The sequence below is a fragment of the Pan troglodytes genome, chromosome 7, assembly GCF_028858775.2.
Source record: "Pan troglodytes isolate AG18354 chromosome 7, NHGRI_mPanTro3-v2.0_pri, whole genome shotgun sequence".
Taxonomy (NCBI): Eukaryota; Metazoa; Chordata; class Mammalia; order Primates; family Hominidae; genus Pan; species Pan troglodytes.
This window is the reverse complement of record NC_072405.2, coordinates 12,064,345-12,087,647: the sequence shown is the minus strand read 5'-3', so window position 1 is coordinate 12,087,647 and position 23,303 is coordinate 12,064,345. Positions and strand designations below refer to the sequence as shown.

General features: G+C 34.8%; 1 pseudogene; it reads left to right on the top strand.

The window, feature by feature from the left end:
- Window positions 1–22,469: 22,469 nt before the first annotated feature.
- On the top strand, window positions 22,470–22,964 carry LOC100614254 (probable ribosome biogenesis protein RLP24; annotated as a pseudogene).
- Window positions 22,965–23,303: the final 339 nt, after the last annotated feature.

The window sequence follows — 23,303 nt, the reverse complement described above, 5'->3', positions numbered from 1 at the left end:
GATGAAATGGACAAATTCCAATAAACACACTTGAATCATGAAGCAATAGAAATCCTAAATAGACCTGTAACTAGTAAGGAAATTCAATCAGTAACCAAAAACCTGCCAACTAAGTAAAGCTCTGGCCCAGACGGCTGCATTGGTGAGTTCTAGCAAACATTAAAGAAAAGGTAACACCATCCTTTCTCAACTCTGTTGAAAAATTAAAGAGAAGGGAATACTTTCTAGTTATTTCTATGAGGCCAGCATTTCCCTCAAACTAAAACCTGACAAAGATACAAGTGAAGAAGATTGTAAAACAATATATCTTAGGAATGTCAATGCAAAACCCTAAAAGTAAAACTCCCTGCAAACTAAATTCAGCAGCATTTTCAAAATGTTGTACACCATAAAATTGTTACATAATACATTGCATTTACAGAATGTAGGGGAAAAATCACATCATTATTTTAATTGATGCAGACAAAGAATTTAACAAAATTCAATAGCCTTTACTGGTACAGTCAGTAAACAAGAAATAGAAGATCACTTCCTCAGTGTGACAAATATCATACATGAAAACTCACAACTAATAGCACACTCTGTGGTAAAAGACTGAAAATTTGTTCTCTTAGATTAGAAATAAGACAAGTACACCTGTTTTCACTACTTCCATTCAACATCGTATTGGGAGTTCAAGTCTTAGAGATCAGGAAAGATACAGAAATAAAAGACATCCAAATTGAGAAAGAAGATTAAAATTATGTGTTATAGATGACATAATCTTATATGCAGAAAACCCTAAAAATTAAGTAAAAATGAGTTAAAACTAATAAATTTGGCAAAGCTGCAAGATACAAAATTAATCTGCAAATACACTAAAATTAATCTGTAAAATACACTGAAAATGAACAATCCAGAAAAGGAATTAAGAAAACAATTCTATTTACAATTGTATCAAAATTAATACAATACCTAGAGATAAATTTAGGAAGCAAAATATTTGTACAGTGAAAATGACAAAATGTTGCTGAAAGAAATTAAATACAAAGAGAACCCTTCTGCATGGATTAGAAGACAATATTGTTAAAATAACATTAATTCCGAAAGCAATCTCCAGATTCAATGTAATCCCTATCAAAATTTCTATGAGTTTTTTTTCAAAAATAGAAAAATCCATCTAAACTTAACATAGAATCTTGATGGATCTCAAATAGCCAAAGCAATCTTGAAAGAGAACAAAGTTGAAAAACTTAAACTCTGTGATTTCAGAATTTAATACAAAGCTACAGTTAGTCAAACAGTGTGGTATTGGAATAAGATTAGTCATCTGGACTAATGAAATAGAATAGACTTTCCAGAAATGAACCCTCATAGATGTGGTCAAGTGATTTTCCATAAGTGTGTCAAAGACCAGTGGGTAAAGGCTGCTGGGATGGAATGAATGTATTTTTCATTGAAGAATGACAAGAATTTTGAAGGAGGCAGTGGCAAAGCACTATTGACTGAACTGTGTTGCCCCCAAAAAAGCCCTGTCCCCAGTGTGATGGTATTTGGAGGTGGGGCCACAATCATGAAAATGTGTTTGTTTTTCATAAGGCATTCTGAGATAGGTGATGTGGTTCTCCTTGAAGCCATAACTTAGCGCTTTGAATAGCTTCCATTTTGTTGCTTTAACATCTCAAGGGAAGAGAAAGAGCCTGGTATCTGGATTCAGATTTTGGTAATCGTGGAAGTGGAATTCATCCCTTCTGCTCACATTCCACTGACTTTTACCAGCACCTGGTTCCAATTAAACTGCAGAGAGCTGGTAGATAATACATTCCTTCCAGACCAGGAAGAGATAGGGGATTGATAAAAATCTATCCAGTCTCTGCATTTGATGGGTGATCTACAGCTTAAAATTCTTACAAACTTGTGAAAATTACTTGTTACAGAAGTAATAGCCAAACATCAAAATTATTTTAATTAAGAATGGGAGTGGAGAAAATCCAAGAATTTTAGGTATTTTCCTTATGTTTGGAAAGTTTTTAAATTGGTGTTGAGTTGGAAACACAAGTTTCAACTTAAAAGTGTAGCGGAATCAGAAATCAAATTGTGTAGAAATCTGTGAAGCATTGTTTTGTTATTATTGTTGTTTTCAGACTCCTTGATATGGCTTTATGAATGAATTATAAAATGAGGTTTCGGTAGCTCCATTGGGATTCTAAATATATAAGATACAGTAAATGATACAAGACTAGACTCTTGCCTAACCTAATATATCATCCTAACCATATTATTTGTGCAGAGTGAGATAACTCTTTAAAAGAAAACAACATCCAAGGAAAATGTGACCTATTATAGTCAATTAACAACTTTTTCTTAAGAACTTGAAGTGATAATCAGGCTATAAATAAATACCAAGTTTTGTCTCATTAACACTACCTCCTAGCTATGTAGCCCTTTAGAGTTTCTTCTTAGGGTTTGTAAAAGTTCAAATAAAAAGAAAAAAATTATCTTATATGTGAAAACCAGAATTTAGAGGTAAGTAGATAACACCAAAAAGGCAACAAGGAAGCTGGTCAAATCCAAAGTTTCTGGTGATATATTTAAAAATTTGTCATAAATCAACGTTATAACTTCAGTCTTCAGGCTCCGAAAAAAAATTCACTTTATCAATATTAAGCTTATTTTGTTGATGTAGGAATTATTTTTGCTGCTTTATTAAAGTGTGTCTAATATACAATACACTGTCCATATTTAACAAGTTTAGTTTCATAATTTAGGGGATTTTTATACACTCTTGACTATTTCCACAATCAAGACAATAAACATACATATCACCCCAAATAGTTTCCTTGAGTTCTTTGTAACTCCCCGCTCCAAAGCCTCCCCAACCACTTGCTGGAGCACAGACCATTTTCTGTCACTTTAAATTGGTTTTCATTCGCTAGAATTTTTATAAATGAAGCCACTTAATAGCATTCTTTCCTCCTCTCACGAAACATAATCATTTTAAGATTCATTCATGCTGTATGTATTAACTGTTCCTTCTTTTTATTGCATTTTATTTCATTCCATAGTTATGCTACAGTCTGTTTATCACCTATTGAAAGCTATTTGGTTATTTTTCTAGATTTTGACTATGACAAACAAAGTGTCTATGGACATTAATATAGAAGCCTTTGTATGGATATATTGTTTTATTGATCTTCAGTAATTATCTAGAAGTGGGCTAGCTGTATAACACAATATGTGTGTTTAATATTTTAAGGAACTGCAAAACTACTTTTTAAAGTATTTATACAATTGTATAGTCTCACAAGCATTGTACTAGGATTCCAGTTCTTTCCCAGGTTTCCAAGCATTTGTCATGGTCAAGTTATGTTTTTTGTTTGTTTGTTTTTGAATTTTACCCATTCTAATCAATGAGTAGTGAAATTAATATTTCACTGTGGTTTTAATTTCAATCTTAATGGTTGATGAGGCTGACTTATGTTCTTATGTGTTTATTTACTATTTATTTACATTTGATAAAGTATCTGTTAAAATCGGCCATTTTTATTGGGTCATTTGTTTTGTTATTATTAATTAGTGAGAGTGTTTTATGTATTTTGGATACAAGTCACTTGTCACATATATTATTTTCAAATATATTTTCCAGGCTGTATTTAATTTTCCACTCTTACCCTTGTTTCTTGAAGAGTGAAATTATATCTTTTTGATAAAGGTTTTTTTTTTTAATCTGTATGTTCCTGTATGGATAGTTCTTTCTTGTGCTGTTTCTGTGACATTTCTCTAACTCAAGGTCATAAAAATTTGCTCTGTGTGTAAGTTGTGTTGATCTTCTTCCATTTTTCTATAGAGATTTTAGAGTTTTAGGATTTGTATTTAGGTTTGTCATACATTCTGAGATAATTTTTATAAATAGTATAGGGTATGGATCTAAGTTTATTTCTTTGTGCATGTATATTGAATTTGGCCCACACTGTTTGTTGAAAAGATCATCCTTACTCTGCTAAGTTGCTTTCTCACGTTTATTTAAAAAATTGTCCACATATGTTTGAATCAATTTACAAATTCCCTATTCTGTTCCATAGATAAATGGACAATTTATGTGTTGTTCATTGTTATGCAAATACCATACTGTCATGACTACTGAGGATTTAAAATTAGTCTTGAAATCAGATAGAAGTATTCCTCCACATTTGTTCTTTTTCAAGTATACTTTGGGCATTTTAGGTACTTCGGATTTCCATAAGAATTTTTAAATAATTTTGTTAATTCTTAGAGAAATTTTCTATTTCTACAAAAATTTTTATTAGGATTGCATTGAATATATAGATCAATTTGGAAATAATTGACCTTCACAATATTGAGTTTGCAATATATAAAAATGAGACATTTCTCCATTTATTTTAGTCTTCCTTAGTTTCCATCAGCAACGCTTTGTAGTTTTCAGTGTGTAAGTTTTCAGGCCTCTTTTCAGAATTTACGTCAGAGAGAATCTACAGTGATCCCATGACCTCCACTGAGTGTTGGTGGACCCTCTTGCTTGCTTCTAACCACAGAATATGGCAAAGGTGACCGATTATAACTGATTATATTTATGTGATTATGCTACGTAAGATTATGTACCTATCTTGCAAGGAGACTCTCTTTCCCTTGTGACATTGAGGAGCAAGTGGCTATACTGAAAAATGTACCTTGCATGGAGCTGAGGATTGCCTTCACCCAGCAGCTAGCAAGAAGTTTAGACCTTCCACCTGAGAGCCCACAAGGAGCTGAATGATACCAACTACCATGCAATTTTGGAAGGTGATCCTTCCCCATTGAACCTCAGATAAAAACCACAGCTCTAGTTGACACATTATTGCAGCCTCGTGAGACTTGGAAGCAGTCAGCACTGCTGAACTATGCCCTGATACTCTTATTTTGTTTCTGATGTTAAGGGAAAGTTATTCAGTATGTTATTGTTTGGTATGATGCTAACTGTATGTTCTTCACAGATTCCATTGATCAGCTTGAGGAAGTATCTGTCTATTACCAGTCTGCTGAGAGTTTTGTACTTGACTTTGTTTTTAATCAGAAAACTGTGTTGGATTTTCTAATTTTTCCCCTGTGTCTATTGGAAAAAATCATATAATTTCATTTAATTTATTAATATAGAGGATTCCATTGGCTATTTTTCAAATTTTAAATAGACTTTATAATTCTGGGACAAACAATGATGGATTATCATATATTATCCTTTTATTTATTGTTAAATTCCTTTTGCCAAATTTTTTATTACATTTTCTGTTTATGCTAATGAAGTATATTGGTCTGTAGTTTTTATATTTTATTTTTCTATTGTATTATCTTTACCTAGTATTGGCAGTAGATTAATGCTGGCATCATTGAATGAGCTGGGAAGTATTTCTACCTCCATCCATTCTAGAAGAATTGTGTAGAATTGTTATTATTTGTTCTTCAATATTTTGATATGATTTGGACCTGTAATTTTCTAAGAGATAAGGTTTTGAACTACAAACTGAATTTATTTAATAAGCATAGGACATTCAGGGTATCTATTTCTTCTTGAGTATTTGTATCATTGAGGAAAATTTTCTATATTAGCGTAGTTGCTAAAGATATTGGCATAAAGTTGATCATGATTTGTTCCTATCTTTGTAACATCTGTAAAATGAAAGTGGATTTACCCATCTTATTCCAGATTTTGGTAATTTGTGTTTTCTTCCTTTTTTCTTTATCAATATTACTAGATGTTTATAAGTATTATGATCTTTAAACAATCAGTGTTTGGTTTCATTGATTTATAAAAATTTTTTTTGTTTTCTAATTTTAAGTTTATACTCTGATCTTTATTGTTTTCTTTCTTTACTTTGGTTTATTTTTTTCCCTTAGTTCCTTAAAGTGTTAGCTGAGGTTATTGACTTGAGATTCTTCTCTTAGGTGTTTTCTCCTAAGCCTGAGTTTAGCAGTATCTCACAAATTTTAATATGTTGTGTTTTTATTCTAATTCAATTCAGTATACTTTCAATTTCCTCTTTAATTTCCTTTTTTACTCATGAATTATTTAAACATTTATTAGTTTTTGAAAAATTTGATGATTTTCCAAAGACATATTATTGATTTCTCATTTAATCTTACTATAATCAGAGAATATTCTCTGTATGATTTGAATCTTTTCACATTAATTGAGCCCTGAATATAGTTTCTACTTAAGTATGTTCTGTGTGAACTTGAGAAGAAATATAATGAATACATATTCTGATGTTACAGGATAGAGTGTTCTATAACTAACAATTTGGCCAATTATGTTGATGGTATTTTTCAAGTCTCTATACCCTTGCTGATTTTCTGTCGGCTTCTTCAGCATTGACTGATAGAGAAACATTGAACTCTCCAGTTACAATTTGCTTGTGGTTCTATCAGTTTTTACATCATGTATTGTGAAGCTCTGTTATTAGGTACATAAGCATTACGGATAACTTTGAGTTTTTGATGACTTGATTCCTTTTATCATTATAAAATTATCTTCTTTATTCCTGGTAATATTATTTGCTCTAAAAATTATTTTGTCTCATTAATATGTTTACTCCAGCTTTTATTAAGTTTATGCTTGCATAGAATATACATGTATATATGTATTTTACCTTCTTTTACTTTTAACCTGTTTGGACTTTTTTTTCTTTCTTTTCTTACCTATAAGTTTCTTACAGGCAGCTTATACCTGGGTCTTGCTTTGTTATCTAATCTGCCAATCCCTACCTCTTAATTATGGTATTTTGACCACTTATATTTAACATAATGGCTGACAAAGTTAGATTTAAATCTATTATGCTATTTGTTTTATATTTGTTCTTATTTGCTTTGCTTTGTTTTTCCTAATTTTCAGCCTTCTTTGAGGCCACTGTGTCTGTGTTTGTGTGCGTGTATATAATATAAAGTATATATAACTTTTCTATTTTATCTCCTCTGTTAGCTCATTCTTAAGCTCTTCTTATTTTTGTGGATGTTTTAGAGTTTAGAAGATATGCATTTTCTGGAAAACACAGTCTACCTTCAGATTATATTATACCACATCAGCTATAGAATAAGAACTTTACAATACTATAATTCTGCTTCTCTCCTCTTCTTCTAGGCATGACATAGATGTCACAAAGTCATCCTCTCATCAATGTTTATCTATTGTGTAGACCCATGTTTCCATTTGATGTCATTTTTCTCTGGCCTGTAGGATAATATTTTTAAGCGGAGGTCTAATTGTGATGAATTCTTCCAACTTTTGTACATCTATAAGTCCTTACTGTGGCTTCATTGAAAGATGTTTTTGCTGGGAATAGAATTGTAGAGTAGCAGGTAATGTGAACTTTACCTTATGTGGTATTGAATACCTTTGTTCTTATAACTATTCTTGAGTTTCTTGAGTTTTGTTGTGAAATGATGTTATTAGAAACAACTGAATTCTTTTGGGGCCTGCTTTTAAGATTTGTTAGGCAGTGTTCAGTCTAGGACTAACTATATATTACTACTGGCCCTGTCTGAGGACCAGGACGTTTTACCTTTAATTCCTCCTTTTTTTTCCCCCTAGGCTCAGGCAGTTTTCTCTCAAGTATGTAATGATCAACACTGAGATAAGGACTCAGGAGGGCTGCCCACATCTGTCTGAGTTTCTCACTCTGTGGAGCTCCCTCTTTGCTGGTCCTCTGTCTTGAGACCTTGAGCTGTCTTACACAACCTCAGCTCAGAGAGTCTGCATGGAGCTACCTGGGGATCCCTTTCCTAAGCTGTGGACAGGAAACTTTCTAAAGGTAATAAACCAGAACAAGCTCAGTGCTCACCCTGGCACCCTCTTGTCCTCTCAGGAACTATGTTCCTTTGTTGTCTGAGTTCCAGTGTTGTGAAAATTGTCACTTCCCATATTTTGTCTGCATTTCTGGTTATTTCAGGTGGGAGATTATAACCACATAAGTCTCAGTACAGATTAAAATTAACCAAACTCACAGTCGTTAATAGTAACATAAGGCTAATTCATGATGAGCACTTTTATTGGCAAAGGACCAATACATTCAAATCTCTCCCTATAGTTAAGCAATGTTGGAAAACAAAAGCAGAAAGTCATTTGATGGATATAGAATCAAAATAAATAGAAGCAGTTTTGAAAAAGACGTGCAGTGGGATCATGCCAAGATGCCCTGATGCATTTTTTCTCCCATGAAAAGCCTCCACCATCCATCAACAGGCCTAGAATTAAAGAGCAGGGCACCTATGCTTGCCTCTGAACAGCGTTTGTGTGGACAGAGATAACTTTTCCTCATGAAATGCTCCTTTATCTATGTCTCTGTAGCTAACAAATACTACTCTCAATAAACATCTCTTCTTTAGTTGTTTTCATATTTTGATATTTCCTTATTCTTTTTCAGGCAGCATTTAGGTCGTATTGAGTTCTGTCTCCTAAAGTAATTTGCATATTCTTTAATTTTCTATACTGATCTATTTTAAACTTATAGGAAAGACTTCATTGACCTGATTTTCAAATCCTTGTTAGAATTCTCAGTGAGACTCAAGGTGTTGGCGACGGTTCCTAAACTTTCTCACATATTCATGATTTCCCTCAAAAATTATTTCACTGTGTAGCAACTTCAGTACAAACATGTTATCTTTCTATCTCGTTTTTCTCCATGTCTGCATATTCATCATTGTATACATAGCACTGTTAGAAATAAAACTTGTAAAATGAATGTATGAATACATTTCCTTCCTTCATGTATTAATCTGAAGGCATTTCAGAATTTCAGTTATCTTCAAAATTATGATATTTCATTCTTTTAAGTTGGCAACATTCTTTCTCATTGTAGGAAGTTCATATTTCCTCAGAATCCTTAAGCGTTATCTCTGAAACTCTTCACTCCAAGAGTGTGTGTGAGTGCATGATCTGTGTACTGTGCTTTATCCTCTTCCACACTTTTTATACAGCAATGCTCTTTATTTCCCTGAAACTCTAAAATGGCTTTAAGTAGTGCTTTGTATAAACATTCTCTGTGATATTTACTTTATCCCAGTTATTTCCTGCAGCCTCTAAAAATACTTTAAGTCTTCTTATCAATTCAATTCCATTGTATGTGTATAAACGTTCCTTGAATAATACGTGATTTGGTTTCTTTATTTAAGATCTTGTTTGTGTGCTACCTTCTGTCTGTTTTGAATGTATTATCTCTTCAGAAGTTTACTTTTATTTCTCCCAAACTCAGAAGGATATCATTTTCAGCTTGCTGGTTCATTGCTTTTATCCTCTGTTTTATCAACATAAAACACAATGGCGCACTGGGAAAACACATACACATACACAACTTTATTGACCACATTTGACCTATAATGTGAAATGATTCTAAGTTTTCCTTCTCTTTTCATTGAAAGGTGACCAAATATCCATTTTAGGGAGTTCAGACTTTCATGGGAGGAGTCCAGACAACTCTCAGAAGAACACGTGTGACCAGCCTGATAACAGCCATGCTCCACCCTTCAAGTATTTGTCTATTTTTCCTCTTAGTTCCCACCTTTTGGTATTGTCATCCTTTCTTTGTCAAAACTTTTTGTTACCTTGTTCTCCAATTGATCATCTTCAGTGCATTTGATGAAACTCCATGGCTGAGCCTTCTTGTGGGTGACTATTCATTTATCCATCTTTCTTGGTAGCAGAACACTGGCCTCATTCTTGATGACCACGAATCCCAGTAAAGAACACATTTGTTGGTCTCCCTTGCACCTAGGGCTATGCAATGAGGTGTAGTTTAAGTAGACAAAAGGAGTTTCTGGGAAATTTCTTCAAGACAGAAAACTAAGTGACACAGTTCCATTTCACCTCCCACTCTTCGTCTGGCTTCTGATCTAGAAAATGTGATGCCTGATGAAAGGTAGAAAGAAGAAAGTAGACCCCAGTGTGTGATGTTTCTCTTCTGGTGTCCATGTGTTCTCATTGTTCAATTCCCACCTATGAGTGAGAACATGCAGTGTTTGGTTTTTTGTCCTTGTGATAGTTTGCTGACAATGTCGGTTTCCAGCTTCATCCATGTCCCTACAAAGGACACGAACTCATCATTTTTTATGGCTGCATAGTATTCCATGGTGTATGTGTGCCACATTTTCACATGTACTCTAAAACTTAAAGTATAGTGAAAAGAAATAAGAAAGTAGAAATGACAAAACAAAGCTGGAAACCTAGTTCTCTAAGAACTTCAAAGAACATCACATCAGTCATGGACAGTCGACACTGTATAGTAGAAAAATTAAGAAATGAAACATATGCTTTTAAGTCACTATGGCTACCTGCTAATATTGGTCAAACAGAGCCCGTTGCTCATGGGCACGTTTCCTCATATCATGCTCACTGATCCTTCTGCTTCTCAGATGATCATCACCATTACCAAGAGCTCCACTCACCTTTCCACAGGTGAGAACCTACTAGGGGTCTCAACACGTCCCTCAACATACAACGACAAGAAAAGACAGCTTTCTTCCCCAAACTGCCATAGAAAGTTTAGGGAAGTCCATATTGTCATCCGAACTCCTTTGAGTAGCCATTCTATTCATATTTCACTGGTGGAAAAATCGTCTTAGGGAGGTTTCCTAAGGTCTCTTAGGATGGTGGAATCAGCTCAAACTTACGCCTGACTCAAAAACCCAACCCTCAAGTTCTACTCTAATATTTTACATTCTCATTCCATTTTCTTGTAGCCTGTAATCATTCATTTCATGTGATTTAACCCACGTGGTTTGAAATAAGACAGCGGTCTCATCTTTTCCCTCACCTGACTTACATTTAATGTGCTTATCTTCTAGAGAATGTCCAGAGCTGCCCAAGTCAATAGGAAGTTCCCTCTAGTATGTTGGTCTCAGCCCTGCCCACCCAGCCCCCACAACCATGACTACTCAATTTCCTCTCAGAGTTGGTCCCAATACCATGTCATGATCTATGAGCGCATCCATGTATTTCTCCCACCACTGATCTGGAATGACCTTTAAAATAATAAAAATGATTTATCTGATGAAATTATTTTTCTTTTTTAAAAAAATACTTACATTTTCTGGCTGGGTGCAGTGGCTCACACCTGTAATTCCAGCACTTTGGAAGGCCTAGGCGGGAGGATCAAGAGATCAAGACCATCCTTGCCAACATGGTGAAACCCTGTCTCTATTAAAAATACAAAAATTAGCCGGGTGTGGTGGTGGGTGCCTGTAATCCCAGCTACTCGGGAGGCTGAGGCAGGAGAATCGCTTGAACCTGAAAGGCAGAGGTAGCAGTGAGCCAAGATGAAGCCATTGCACTCCAGCCTGGCGACAGAGTGAGATTCTGCCTCAAAAAACATCATCAACAACAACAACAACAACAACAACAACAACAGAATTATATTTTCTTTAGTTTGTTCTGAAGCTTTTCTTTAGTTAAGCCTACCATTTTCTAGCCTCCTCTGGTACAATGCTGTGTGTTGTGCCTGAAACTTCCTCATCTGCTTTGTATCTAAAAATATACATACATACAAACACAGATTTTTTTCAACCACACTTTACTTAAAACCAATTCCAACAGACCTAGATGAGACAGCATCATTCATCATCTTTCTTTTTCCTTTTGTTCTTTGCTTAACAGCATTTACCACTACTTCCATCTTAAACACTGTCTGCTTGTCTCCAGTTCCAGATCTTAAATTCTACAAAAGCACACATTTGTCATATTCATTTTTATAACCTGAGCACATAAGACAGTGACTGAAACACAGTGCATAATTATTACACGTATGTTCATGAAATGAATCTTTGCAAACACCTGGAAGGCGGGTATTTAGCAGGAATCTTTTTGCATAGCTACAGGGATCTCCATTTTACCAATAACAAAAATAAAATTGAGAAAAGTGAGGGGCATTGCTAAATTTTCAGCCACTAAGAAGCACAGATTTAGAATGTGAGCCTGCATCTTTCTGTTTGAAAAATCTCGGCTCTTTGAATTGTATCAGGAGCAAAACTGTCCTCAAAGCCTCACTGTTAATGTTCAGAGATCTTCCCTTTCTCAGCTATTTATCATGCTATTCACTCTCCTTTAGCAGTGACATCTGGCAGGAAACAATGCTTCTTTATCTTTCGCTTGGTCTTCACCATTAGTGCCTGTTTTCACACTCTTTCTCTCTTAATCCTGAAACGGTACTTGCAGAGGCTCCCCTCTTTACTCTCCCATGCACTGCTCATTTCTTGCAAGGTGAGCACTGGATGAGGAGGCATAGAGCACATTTGCACCTGTCATTCTCTTCTTATTATGACTTACTTTGCATTCTCTTTAGGAGCTTTTCTCAAGGTTTTGATTTTTATCCCCTATTCACTTTCATCCATTCTACGTACTTCATGATTTGACTCTGTAGGTGGTCATAGATATTTTGCTCTTTAAAATTGGGAGATTTATTCCATCCTTTCAGGGTTCTTTCCCATGGCCATTTTATTAAACCAAAACACTCCACACAATCAGAGAGTTTATGATGAAAAGATCGTCTTCATTACCAATTCCATGACCTACAGGCAACCAACGTGAGCTGTCATAAGTTTCTTGAGAGTTACTATAAAATTGTTTAAGTATATGTACTTCCCCTGGCAGCTTACCATTATACCTTCATCTTCCTCAGTCACTCCTCATGTATTTAAAATTTTATCTTTAAACTAATGTTGGTTTCCTAGATTTTAGAAAATTATTTCATTTTAACAGAGTGTTCTTAGCTATGAACTGCTTTTCTGACCACACAGTAGTTATCATTTTTTCTTTCTTTCATATCAAATAAGTCCATCCTGCTTTTTAAATCAAATAACATCTCCAAAATCCAGGACTTTATAATTCCAACAATAGGCTTCATGGGTCATCATCTCTCTAACTTAAACCAAACTTCCCTCCCCACTGCTGAGAGAAAGAATAAAGTCTTCTAAGAAACACTTATTCTATCAGAAAAACACTATGGATTTGGACTTCGGTGCTTTTCTTCTAGGCAACAAATATATATCCCTTAAATCTAATCTTTCCCTTCAAAGGACATGACTTCTCAACATCTACTTATGCCTAGAATAAGGATCCCCCCATTTTGGAATAGTTATTTTCTCTGAGTATTTCCTAACATCATTAAGCTCTGTCTCTGTCTCCTCACTGGTTCATTTTCCATTCATGGACCTCATGGTTCTCCCCTCTGCTTTCTTTATTGGAAGTTCTCTCCTTTCTGTCACGCCTCACCCCAGCCCCTATGTGTCTCGCACCATTTGAAATTCACCATCCACCCCTCGTCCCATTTCCTTCCTCCACAAATCATCTGCTCTACAACTATTACCACTTTTTGACCACCAGATGATTGCAAAAGCTATTGCTTAAAAATGGCCCCCTAAGTGCCCTCCCCCCAGTCTTGGAAGCTGTGCATGCCCCCTTCTTCTCTTAAGCTTTTCTTTCTCTAGTTTGATTAAAGATCAAGGTTAATCACCAGTAATTTCTCTTATTTTTTCTCTCTCTTCTCTACTCCTGTTTCTTTCTCTATCTCTTTTCAGCTTTGCCTTTTTTTTTTTTTTTTTTTTTTTTTTTTTGGTCTAGAGGACTACAATTTAAAAGCTAAGCAAACATTCTAACTATGGTGAACCAAAGCAACTATTTTATTGCAGTTTGTTTGAATACAAATCCCAGGGAGATACAGATTTTTTCTCTTCTTTAAATTAGTATGATGGAATTGGCAAATGAGCAGACAGTCGTAAATTGTACCTCCCTTGACAAACTTCTGTTTAATCCCTACAGCTATGGCATCAATTGGGTCAAGCAGTAATATTTCCAAATTAGCATTTCATTTAAAAGAGAAAACACATGCTAGGATTTTCTTTCCCATCTGTTTTCCCAACCTGATCATTCAGCAGACCAGGACTATGATGAGGGACATTGTATGACAACAGTTCAGGGAAGTTGCTCACTCTTACTGACATATAACTTCTAGAAATTAGTTTTTAGGGGCAAGATACAAAGGACAAGAAGAAAACACTTCTATCTTAAATATCATGCCACATGTTTTTTCCTAATAGTCATGTTATTTTGAATCCTTTATAACTACTCAGATATTTGAAGATAAAGTAAACACATATGCAATTATAAAAATTTTCTTAAATTTCTTTTAGTTACCTTATTCCTGTTTCTTCTTGTTTTTCTTTCTTTTTTTTTTTCTGCCCCTTGGAGGTGTTTATTTTTAAGAATTCTCTTAATCCCAGTTATCATCCCTAGTTGTAAATTCACTGATGACTATTGGATAACAGCCACATTAAATCAGTTTTCTCCCATAAAGAGGTCATTCGGAGCAGCTCATTTGTCTATTTAAAGAAATACTTACTAAGGAAGCAAATTTTTCTATCATGTCTTTTATGATGTTTATAAAACTTTAAAGGTTGAATGATGATTTGCAATTATTTTCATGCCAAAATAATTCCCATGTTTTATTATTAGTAATATAGTTTCTGAAAGTAATCTCTCTGTATCTACCTTCCTTAAACTATAGGTCATATTACATTACAGGACAGGAAGATATTTCCCCATAATTTATTTAAAAGTTTTAGAAGCCACTATTGTCACTGTAATCAAGATTTGCCAATGATTTATCGAATAAAGTGGTAATTAATTTTGCAGCTACATACAAGATATTACTCCAGTCAAAGACATGAGCAATTATTGACATTTTTATCTACTATATGGTGTGTTCTAATGTACCAGACTATATCAGCTGATATTTTTACACCTGAATTTAGGCTCTGTAAATAAACGTAGGCTAGGCATTGCGTTTTTTAAACAAACAAATTTGGAAACCGCACCCCCCTGCCATACTAGAATTGAAACCTTTTCTCCATTTCACATCAACACGCACTGTGAGTCATCTTATGCTGTCTCTTGCCTCTGTGTCCACGGGCTCCAGGAAGCGCTCACTTTCCCAGTGGGGTGCTTTAGACTATAGTCATTAGAAGGACGTGAGAATCCATCCAACTCTGCCAGCTTTGAGGCTTAGTTTTAATCACTGTTAATGAAGCTAATGATTTAGTGGGTGGAAAAATGAGTATTAGGAAGAATGATTAGACTCTACATGAGTTTTATAATGAACCTCCATAGAAGCTTATTCCATGTCTCAACTGATCTATTTAATTTCAGGTTTGAAAATTATCCCTGAGAATAAAGCAAGGTTGAAAAATTCTCAAACTCAAGACATATTCAGGCTGTCTTTCTCTCTCTCTCTCTTTTTTTTGAGCTATACAATTTTAGTATTATTTCTTCCAACATCCAAAACTATGTTAGTCTGTGATTAAGTTAAAAATAATTGCTACTTTATATCAGAAGTTGGAGTTTCTGGATAATAATGAACTGTAATAATTTTCTAGTGACCTCTCAAGACATTTAGAAAAGCAATAAGAGAACTGAAACTCGCGGGTGGAATGCCCATACAGATATGGGAAAAATTTATTGCAGACCAAAAAATAACAACTGATTCTATAACTGGGCCTAAGAGAAAAATCTTCTTTCTCTCCTTTTAAGGCCTCTTACAAATCTCTCTTTTGCTTATTGATTGCTGAAGTGGCAAGAGATACCTAAAAATGGCATCCATGAACAGAGTTGAGGAAAGAAAATAAATACACAGAAATCTGAATTTAATTACTAATATCTCACAAAGAGAGGAAATTGGACTAGCCATAAAGAGTCAACACTTGCCTAATGGCCTCTTGCTGCAAATATTACTTCAGGATTATCTTTTCATGGGAAAATAAAGGCATTCTTCTGAGCCTATGAGGTTGAGACAGTCTCTTATCTTGAGAAAAATTGGAAAAATAAAATGGCTGTGAATTGTTTTCTTTTCTGACATAGCAAAAAGGAACTAGTGACAAAAATGTTAGCTTTAAAGTTCACGTTCACAGACTACCTTGGGACTTACATGGTTTAAATAAAATGTTTTAAAAATAAATTTCTATAGGCAATTAAACTGGCAAAATTTATTTAGGAAATTCTTCATGAAGGAAGTACATGTTTCTTTGGCAGGAAAAAAAACAGATTTTCACATCCGTAATAACTTTAATATGTGCATATGTGTTACGCAACTCTTTGACGTATATGTTTGAAATACGAAGCCACTCTAATCTTGCCCTTTCAAATATCAGAGAGTCATTTATGAAGTTTTAGTAAACCCTGGACATATTGATAGTATAAATGTGATGTTTGCTGGAATAAGAAAGTGAACTGCATATTCTTTAAAAAAATTAAAGCATTTGGGACTCAAAGCAACACACAATTGTTTCGAGTGTTGTGTGATTGAACGTAGAAAAGCCAGTTTTGGGACTTTATTTTTAAGTTATTTTTAAATCCTTTCGGGTCTAAATCTGTTTTTGGTTTGAAAGTAGGAGTAAGCCTCTTCCTCTCCAGTTTCAGGAAGATAACAGAGCTGCTTTGAAGAGGGAGATCGACAGTGGGACCTGGGGTTCAGGTGTGCTGGGAAGGGGAGATGTGGCTCAAGTGCATGCAAGTTGTCACTTTCAAGAACAGTCCTGAAAGCGGATGATTTCCTCAGTATTTCTAGAGCCTAGCATAAGGGTGAAAAATAGGAATTCTATTTCTGCCAGGTTCATTTCCTTCTAGAGACTGAATTTCTTTAGAAAAAAATAAATGTTAACTAAAAACTTGTTATTTTAGATGTGGCCAAGGATAAAATTTACAAGAAAACCATCGTAGTATAAAGATACTAAATTGGGTACCAACTGCTAAGGTCAGGGTAATAAGCCTTACTGTTCTATTTTGGAAAACTGCTAGTTGAATTTCTGATTTTTTTTCTTTGTCAACCTAAAAGAGAAGTGCAATAGGAAATACAGGCTTAAATGGTCATATTAACTGACCTGAAATGAAGAAATTATAGATGATTGCATTTCTCTACATAGGAATTTATCAGTTAATTGTTCCAGTTGAAATTGGGAGAAAATTTTATTAGCATATTGTGTCATTCTTCCTTGGTTTCTAAGTTATGAAAAGGTACCCTTATTTTGTCACTTTGGTGGTTATTTAGTTGCCTAGACTACAAAATGAAGAATAAAGATATGACAATTTAATATATCCAAAATATAATTCTATGTCACATATACACTATTTTTAGACACATACACATATATATGTATATGTGTGTGTGTGTGTGTGTGCATATATATATAGGTTTTATATAAAAATTCCTAGAGCAATCACAGATGCCTGGGGAATTACTTTTAATGCTATTTCTACAAAGTTAAGGAAATACAAATGTGAATGTGAAATTTTAATCAAGGAAAATCCAAATTATAAGGCAATCTAATGACTATGTCTTCTTTTGAGATAGACACCTGAGGTTTTGAGCACTATTGTGAGATTTTCATCATGTAATACAGTTTATACAAGTTGCACAGTCTTGTGTGGAAACATTATGTGGCATAGTTACTTTCTAACAATACATTTTTTGTGATTTTGGTAAGTTTACATTGAAATAATAAGTATCCCTATACATGATCTGGGCAATAATTTATTTGAATATGAACCCAAAAGCAGAGGCAGCAAAAGCAAAAATAGACAAATCAGATTACATCAAACTTAAAAGCTTCTGCACAGCCAAGGAAATGATCAACAGAGTGAAGAGACAACCTACAGAAAGACAGAACATATTTGTAAATCATATGTCTGACCAGGAGGTAATATCCAAAACATGTACAGAACCTGAACAACTCAATATTAAGAAAACAAGTAACTTAATTTAAAATGAAACAGAAGATCTGAATAGACACTTCTCAAAATAAGACATACAAATGGCCAAAAGCTAGATGAAAAAATGTTTAACTTCATTAGTCATTAGGGAAATGCAACTTAAACCATAATGAGGTATCATCTCATATCTGTCAGAATAACTATTATCAAGAAGGCAACAGGTAAGTGTTGGAGAAGATGTGGAGGAAGGGGAATTTCTTGTACACTCTTAGTTGTAATATAAATTAGTATAGCCACTATGGAAAACTGTATGGAGGTTCCTGAAAAACTTTAAAAACAGAACTACCATATGATCTAGCAATCCCACTACTGGGTAATACATCCAAAGGAAATGCAATCATTGTGTGAAAGGTAGTCTGCACCTCATGTTCACTGCAGCACCGTTCACCATAGTTAAGGTATGAAATTAACCTAAATATCTATCAGATGAGTGAGTAAAGAAACTGTGTGTGTGTGGGGTGGGGGTGGGGGGGTGTATACACGCATACATTTGCATATCATTCAGCTGAAAAAAAGAATAAAATCCTAATTATGCTAAATGAAATAAGCCAGGTACAGAAACACAGATACCACATGATCTCACTTGTACGTGGGACCTAAAAGAGTTGATAGATAGAAAGAAGGAGTAGATGGGAGGTTACTGGAGGCTGGGCGTGGGTGAGCTGGGAAGTATTGGGGGCACATTGGTCAAAGGATACAAAATGATAGGAGGAATGATGTCAAGAGACCTATTGAACAACCCAGGGACAATAAGTAAATAAACAGCCATATAAACACAAGTGTCTTTGAGGAATTAGTTGAAGTTCAGAGCTTTGTAAAGGGAAAAGCAATTTCTAAAATGATTTCTGACATTGGAGTGTTGCTTTGTATCTGAAAGCAAGTTGCTGAGAAAGACTTTGCTGTGTGATGTTTCCATGATCTCTGTATGTGCATCTCACACATGGAAAAGGTGGAAGTTTCTGAAAGACAGAAAGGTCACAAGAGGAATCATTTATTGTAAAAGAGTGAACAAGGGCATTCCTAAGGTAAAATACACAGGAGGAAAAATCAGGCTGTTAATGAGATCAAGGAGAAGAGAGCGTTATGTAGTGTTTTGGACAAAGCTCTTTTCCAGCTGCTTTGCTTTTTTTTTTTTTCTGTCTCCACTGGGTTTTGCCTGGATCACTGTCCCCATGGCTGGCAGCTTCACAGACATCCTTCTCTGAATGCTGCATCTAACATCATCCACGTCCCCAAACTTCCTCCCTAAGGTACCTCCAGTTACTCTTTATCAATTTGACTGCTTGTTTCCCTGTTAACCCACGTATTCTTCTTTTTTTCCTTTTATCCTTGCCCGTCGCTGATTCCATCAACGCTCTTGACTTTACGTAACTCCTGGTTCTATTCTTCCAGTCCAAACATCTCTGATGAACTCCAGAATCATGTATCCAACTGCCTACTTGACATTCCTGCTTATATATCTAATAAGCATCTCAATTTAACATGCCCTGCAAAGGGCCATTCATGTGACCTCTGAACTTGTTCCGCACTCAGCCTTTTCAACCTCAGTTCATGGCAGCACCCTTCTTCATTTTCTCAGACCCAAAAGTTTGAAGTCATCCCTGGCTTCTCTGTCCTTCTCTTTCTCCCATATCCTATCCACCAGATAATCCTTTCATTTTATTTTTTTTAATTTTTTTGCTGGAGACAGAATCTTGCTCTATTGCCAGGCTGGAATGCAGTGGCTCAATCTCAGTTTACTGCAACCTCCGCTTCTGGGTTCAACTGATTCTCCTGCCTCAGCCTCCCGAATAGTTGGGATTACAGGTGTGTGCCACCATGCCTGGCTAATTTTCCTATGTTTAGTAGACATGGGGTTTCACCATGTTGGCCAGGCTGGTCTCAAACTCCTGACCTCAGGTGATCTGCCCACCTCAGCATCCCAAAGTTCTGGGATTACAGGCTTGGGCCACTGTGCCCAGCCTCATTAAAAAAAAAAAAAAAAAAAAAAAAAAAAAAAAAAAGATGACATGCCTTAGCAACCGTCTAGATTCTAAGAATGAAATGTATCAATAGAATGATATATAGTTTTACCTTTGTCTAATGGAAATTTGGAAAGTCATATAATATGTAACTCTATTTTCCAAAACTGTTTCAAATGCATAAAGTAACAGGACTTGTCTGTTACTGGATAGTGCACAAATCAGATATATTATTTTTAATATTGAAAAGATTCTAAATGTTGGGTTTCTGTTAAATCAGCTTTTAAACATTCATAATAAAAAGTATTACATACTTCACATCTCTAAGTATTTGGACAATGTATGTAATTTTAAGAGGACATAGTCTATAAATTGTGGGGGCAACAAGTTTACTATGGGATGAAATTTCACAGAATGCATAATGTGAGATGAGTGTATTGCACACATGGTAAAAAGATTCTGTAATCGTGCACATTGCGATGAAATCTTGCTTTGATATTATTTCCTTTGGATCCATATTGGGAATTCAGTAACTCTATAATGTATCTTTTTCAGAAATTACTGGATTACTAAAGTCACCAAAGTGTCCTATGATCAAATTTGACATTGCTCTCTCTCTCTCTCTCGCTGTCTCTTGCTCTAAAACAGTAATAACATACTCATTATTTTAAGAGAATATTTGTCTAGAAAGATATAATGAGTACTCTGGATAGCTACATCCACTTTTCCGGGACAAACGTAAAACCTCTTATATTTGCAATATAAAACTTAATGTGTTGTATAAATCTATATGACAGATGTTAATCAATTTATGATATATATTTTAATAAAAACATACAACTCTATTGTATTTGTGTAAATGTTTTTTATTGGGCAGTTTAAGTAAATGCTATGGAAGGTCCTAATGAAACAACCTAAAAGAGACCTAAGGCCTCTGTCTCTAGTGTAAAACCCCAGTTGATTTTACATGGAAACATGTTTGACAATGTATTGTCGATTGAACACCTTTATTCTTCTTGAAATCTGCATTGCTATTAACATAAAACCACTGAGCTGATGGTTGAATCTCAGTTCTCTCACTTAGTAAATGTATGATCCTGGGAAACTCGACGAACTTCTTTGGACTCAATTTCTTCCTCTGTTGTTTGACAGTTAACAATGCATACCAATTCCTCTTAAGCAGAGTATTCCAAAGTATTCCCATCTTTCCAAATGTTCTGTTGAAGGAGAATGCATAATAACCAATCACAAGATCAATATGCCTTTAGTAGGCACTGTCTGTTTGCTCTCTTTCATATGAGAGACATAACAATAACTGATTTTCCATTTTCAGAGGAGACTAATACTTATTCCAGAGAAGACAAAGACTTTATTTAGAGTTTTTTAGACTAATACTTATTCCAGAGGAGACTAAATGAAAGTACTATCAACCACAAATACACACGGAGCAATCCCCATATGCCGGGGCCTTTTCCAAGGGCACTGCATATATGAACTCCTCTAATCTTTGGATCAGTGTTTGGAGTTGGGCTCTATTATTTTCATCTCTTCTACAGAGGAAGAAATTAAGTCCCAAGAAGTTAGTTAAGTTTCCAAGGGTCATACATTTACTAAGGGACAGAAGTGATACTCAACCACTTGCTCAGTGGTTTTATGTTAATAGCAAAGCAGACTTCAGGAAGAATAATAAAGGTGTTAGGAAATAATCTCATGAGGGAGGTGAGGTTGTTATTGCTGGGGAGTTAAAGAGCGGAGCTGAAGGTTTTAGCACCGAGGGCCAAAAATTCCCATCAGCAGAAAATGGAATAAGTCTACTTTAACAAAATGTTCACAAAATGCACATTTAATAATACAAGCTGCATTGATTTTGTATTATTCATTAATATAGAAGAAAGCCTTTAACGCTACGCTTGCTGCTACAGAAGGGCAGAAATGTTAAAAGATAACCAAAAACTAAGTCATCCTTTTCAGTGTGATAAAACTTGCTCTCTACAAAGGGAATATATTCAAATCCGTGGCAGATCTCAAAGTATTAGAATACAGATATATTAAATTATTCATTGATTTTGGCAAATTATGAGGAACACAGGTTTTAGAAGATAATCTTCTGACTAAACACGATTTGATTATTTTTAAATAAACAAGACTTCATCTAATTCAAAATGTGGAATCTATTCCCATAGTAGACATGCAGCAATTTCATTTTGGATGATCTTATCTCATTTCATTTACAAAAAAATAGTATCTTTCATATTCCTAGAATAGTCTTTGTTAGTGGCTTAGTGAAAGTTTAGTAGACATATTCCTAAATATTAAATATAGAGAGCCTACCTTATAATAAGCAGCTACAAAGTGGAATGCATTTTTTCTTCTCTCTCACTTTGTTTTACTTCAGTCCATTCAGAATATCAGGCAGCCAAAGAGAAAGCAGGGATCCTGTTTGTTCCAAGCACTGTCCCAGATGCTTAAGGCCCATGGGTGAATGAGTTCCACGGAGTCCTGCCCTGAGGAAACAGGCGTTCCAACCAGATAAAGAGACCTGAAACTTAAATAAACCCAAGACACCTGAAAATGATGAAGCATAGCTATTTATTTCAAGGAAATTTGTTCAATTCCCATTTCATGGGTGTCAAATAATATAAACTGTGTGTTTTAGAACCCTCTTTAAAAGTAATAAGTTGACTTCCTCTCAAGCTTGGCATTTGGTTGGTGGGGACCCAGGCGTGTTCAACATGCTTATCGAGAAGTATTATTTCCGTTCGGGGCCCATCTACCCTGGCCATGGCATGATGTTCGTCTGCAATGATTGCAAGCTGTTCAGATTTTGTCAAGCTTAGTGTCATAAAAACTTTAAAAAGAAGTGCAATCCTCGCAAAGTTGGTGGACCAAACCATTTCGGAAAGCAGCTGGTAAAGATCTTACAGTGGATAATTCATTTGAATTTGCAAGACGTAGAATCTGAAAAACCTATCAAATACCAGCGAGAGCTATGGAATAAATCTATGGATGCAATGAAGAGAGTTGAAGAGATCAAACAGAAAAGCCAAGCTAAATTTATAATGAACAGATGGAAGAAAAATAAAGAGCTACAGAAAGTTTAGGATATCAAAGAAGTCAAGCAAAACATCCATCTTCTCCAAACCCCTCTTGCAGGCAAATGGTAACAGGTGGAAGACAAAATGGTACAGCAGTTACAAAAGGATGTGGAGATAGAAGATTCTTCTTAAAAATCTCTGAAAATGCCCTTTGGAGACTTGGAACTGGTGAATTATTAAATTTACCAGTTTACTAAACTTTCACTAAACCACTTGCACTAACAAAGACTATTCTAGGAATGTGAAGGATACATTTTTTTGTAAATGAAATGAGATAAGATCATCCAAAATGAAATTACTACATGTCTACTATGGGAATAGATTCCATATTCCATATTTTGAATTAGATGAAGTTTTGTTTATTTAAAAATAATCAAATTGTGTTTAGTCAGATGATTATCTTCTAATCTAAAGTTAAAAAAAGTTTATTTTTTACATAAGGTCACTTAAATGAAAAGTGATTGAAATATA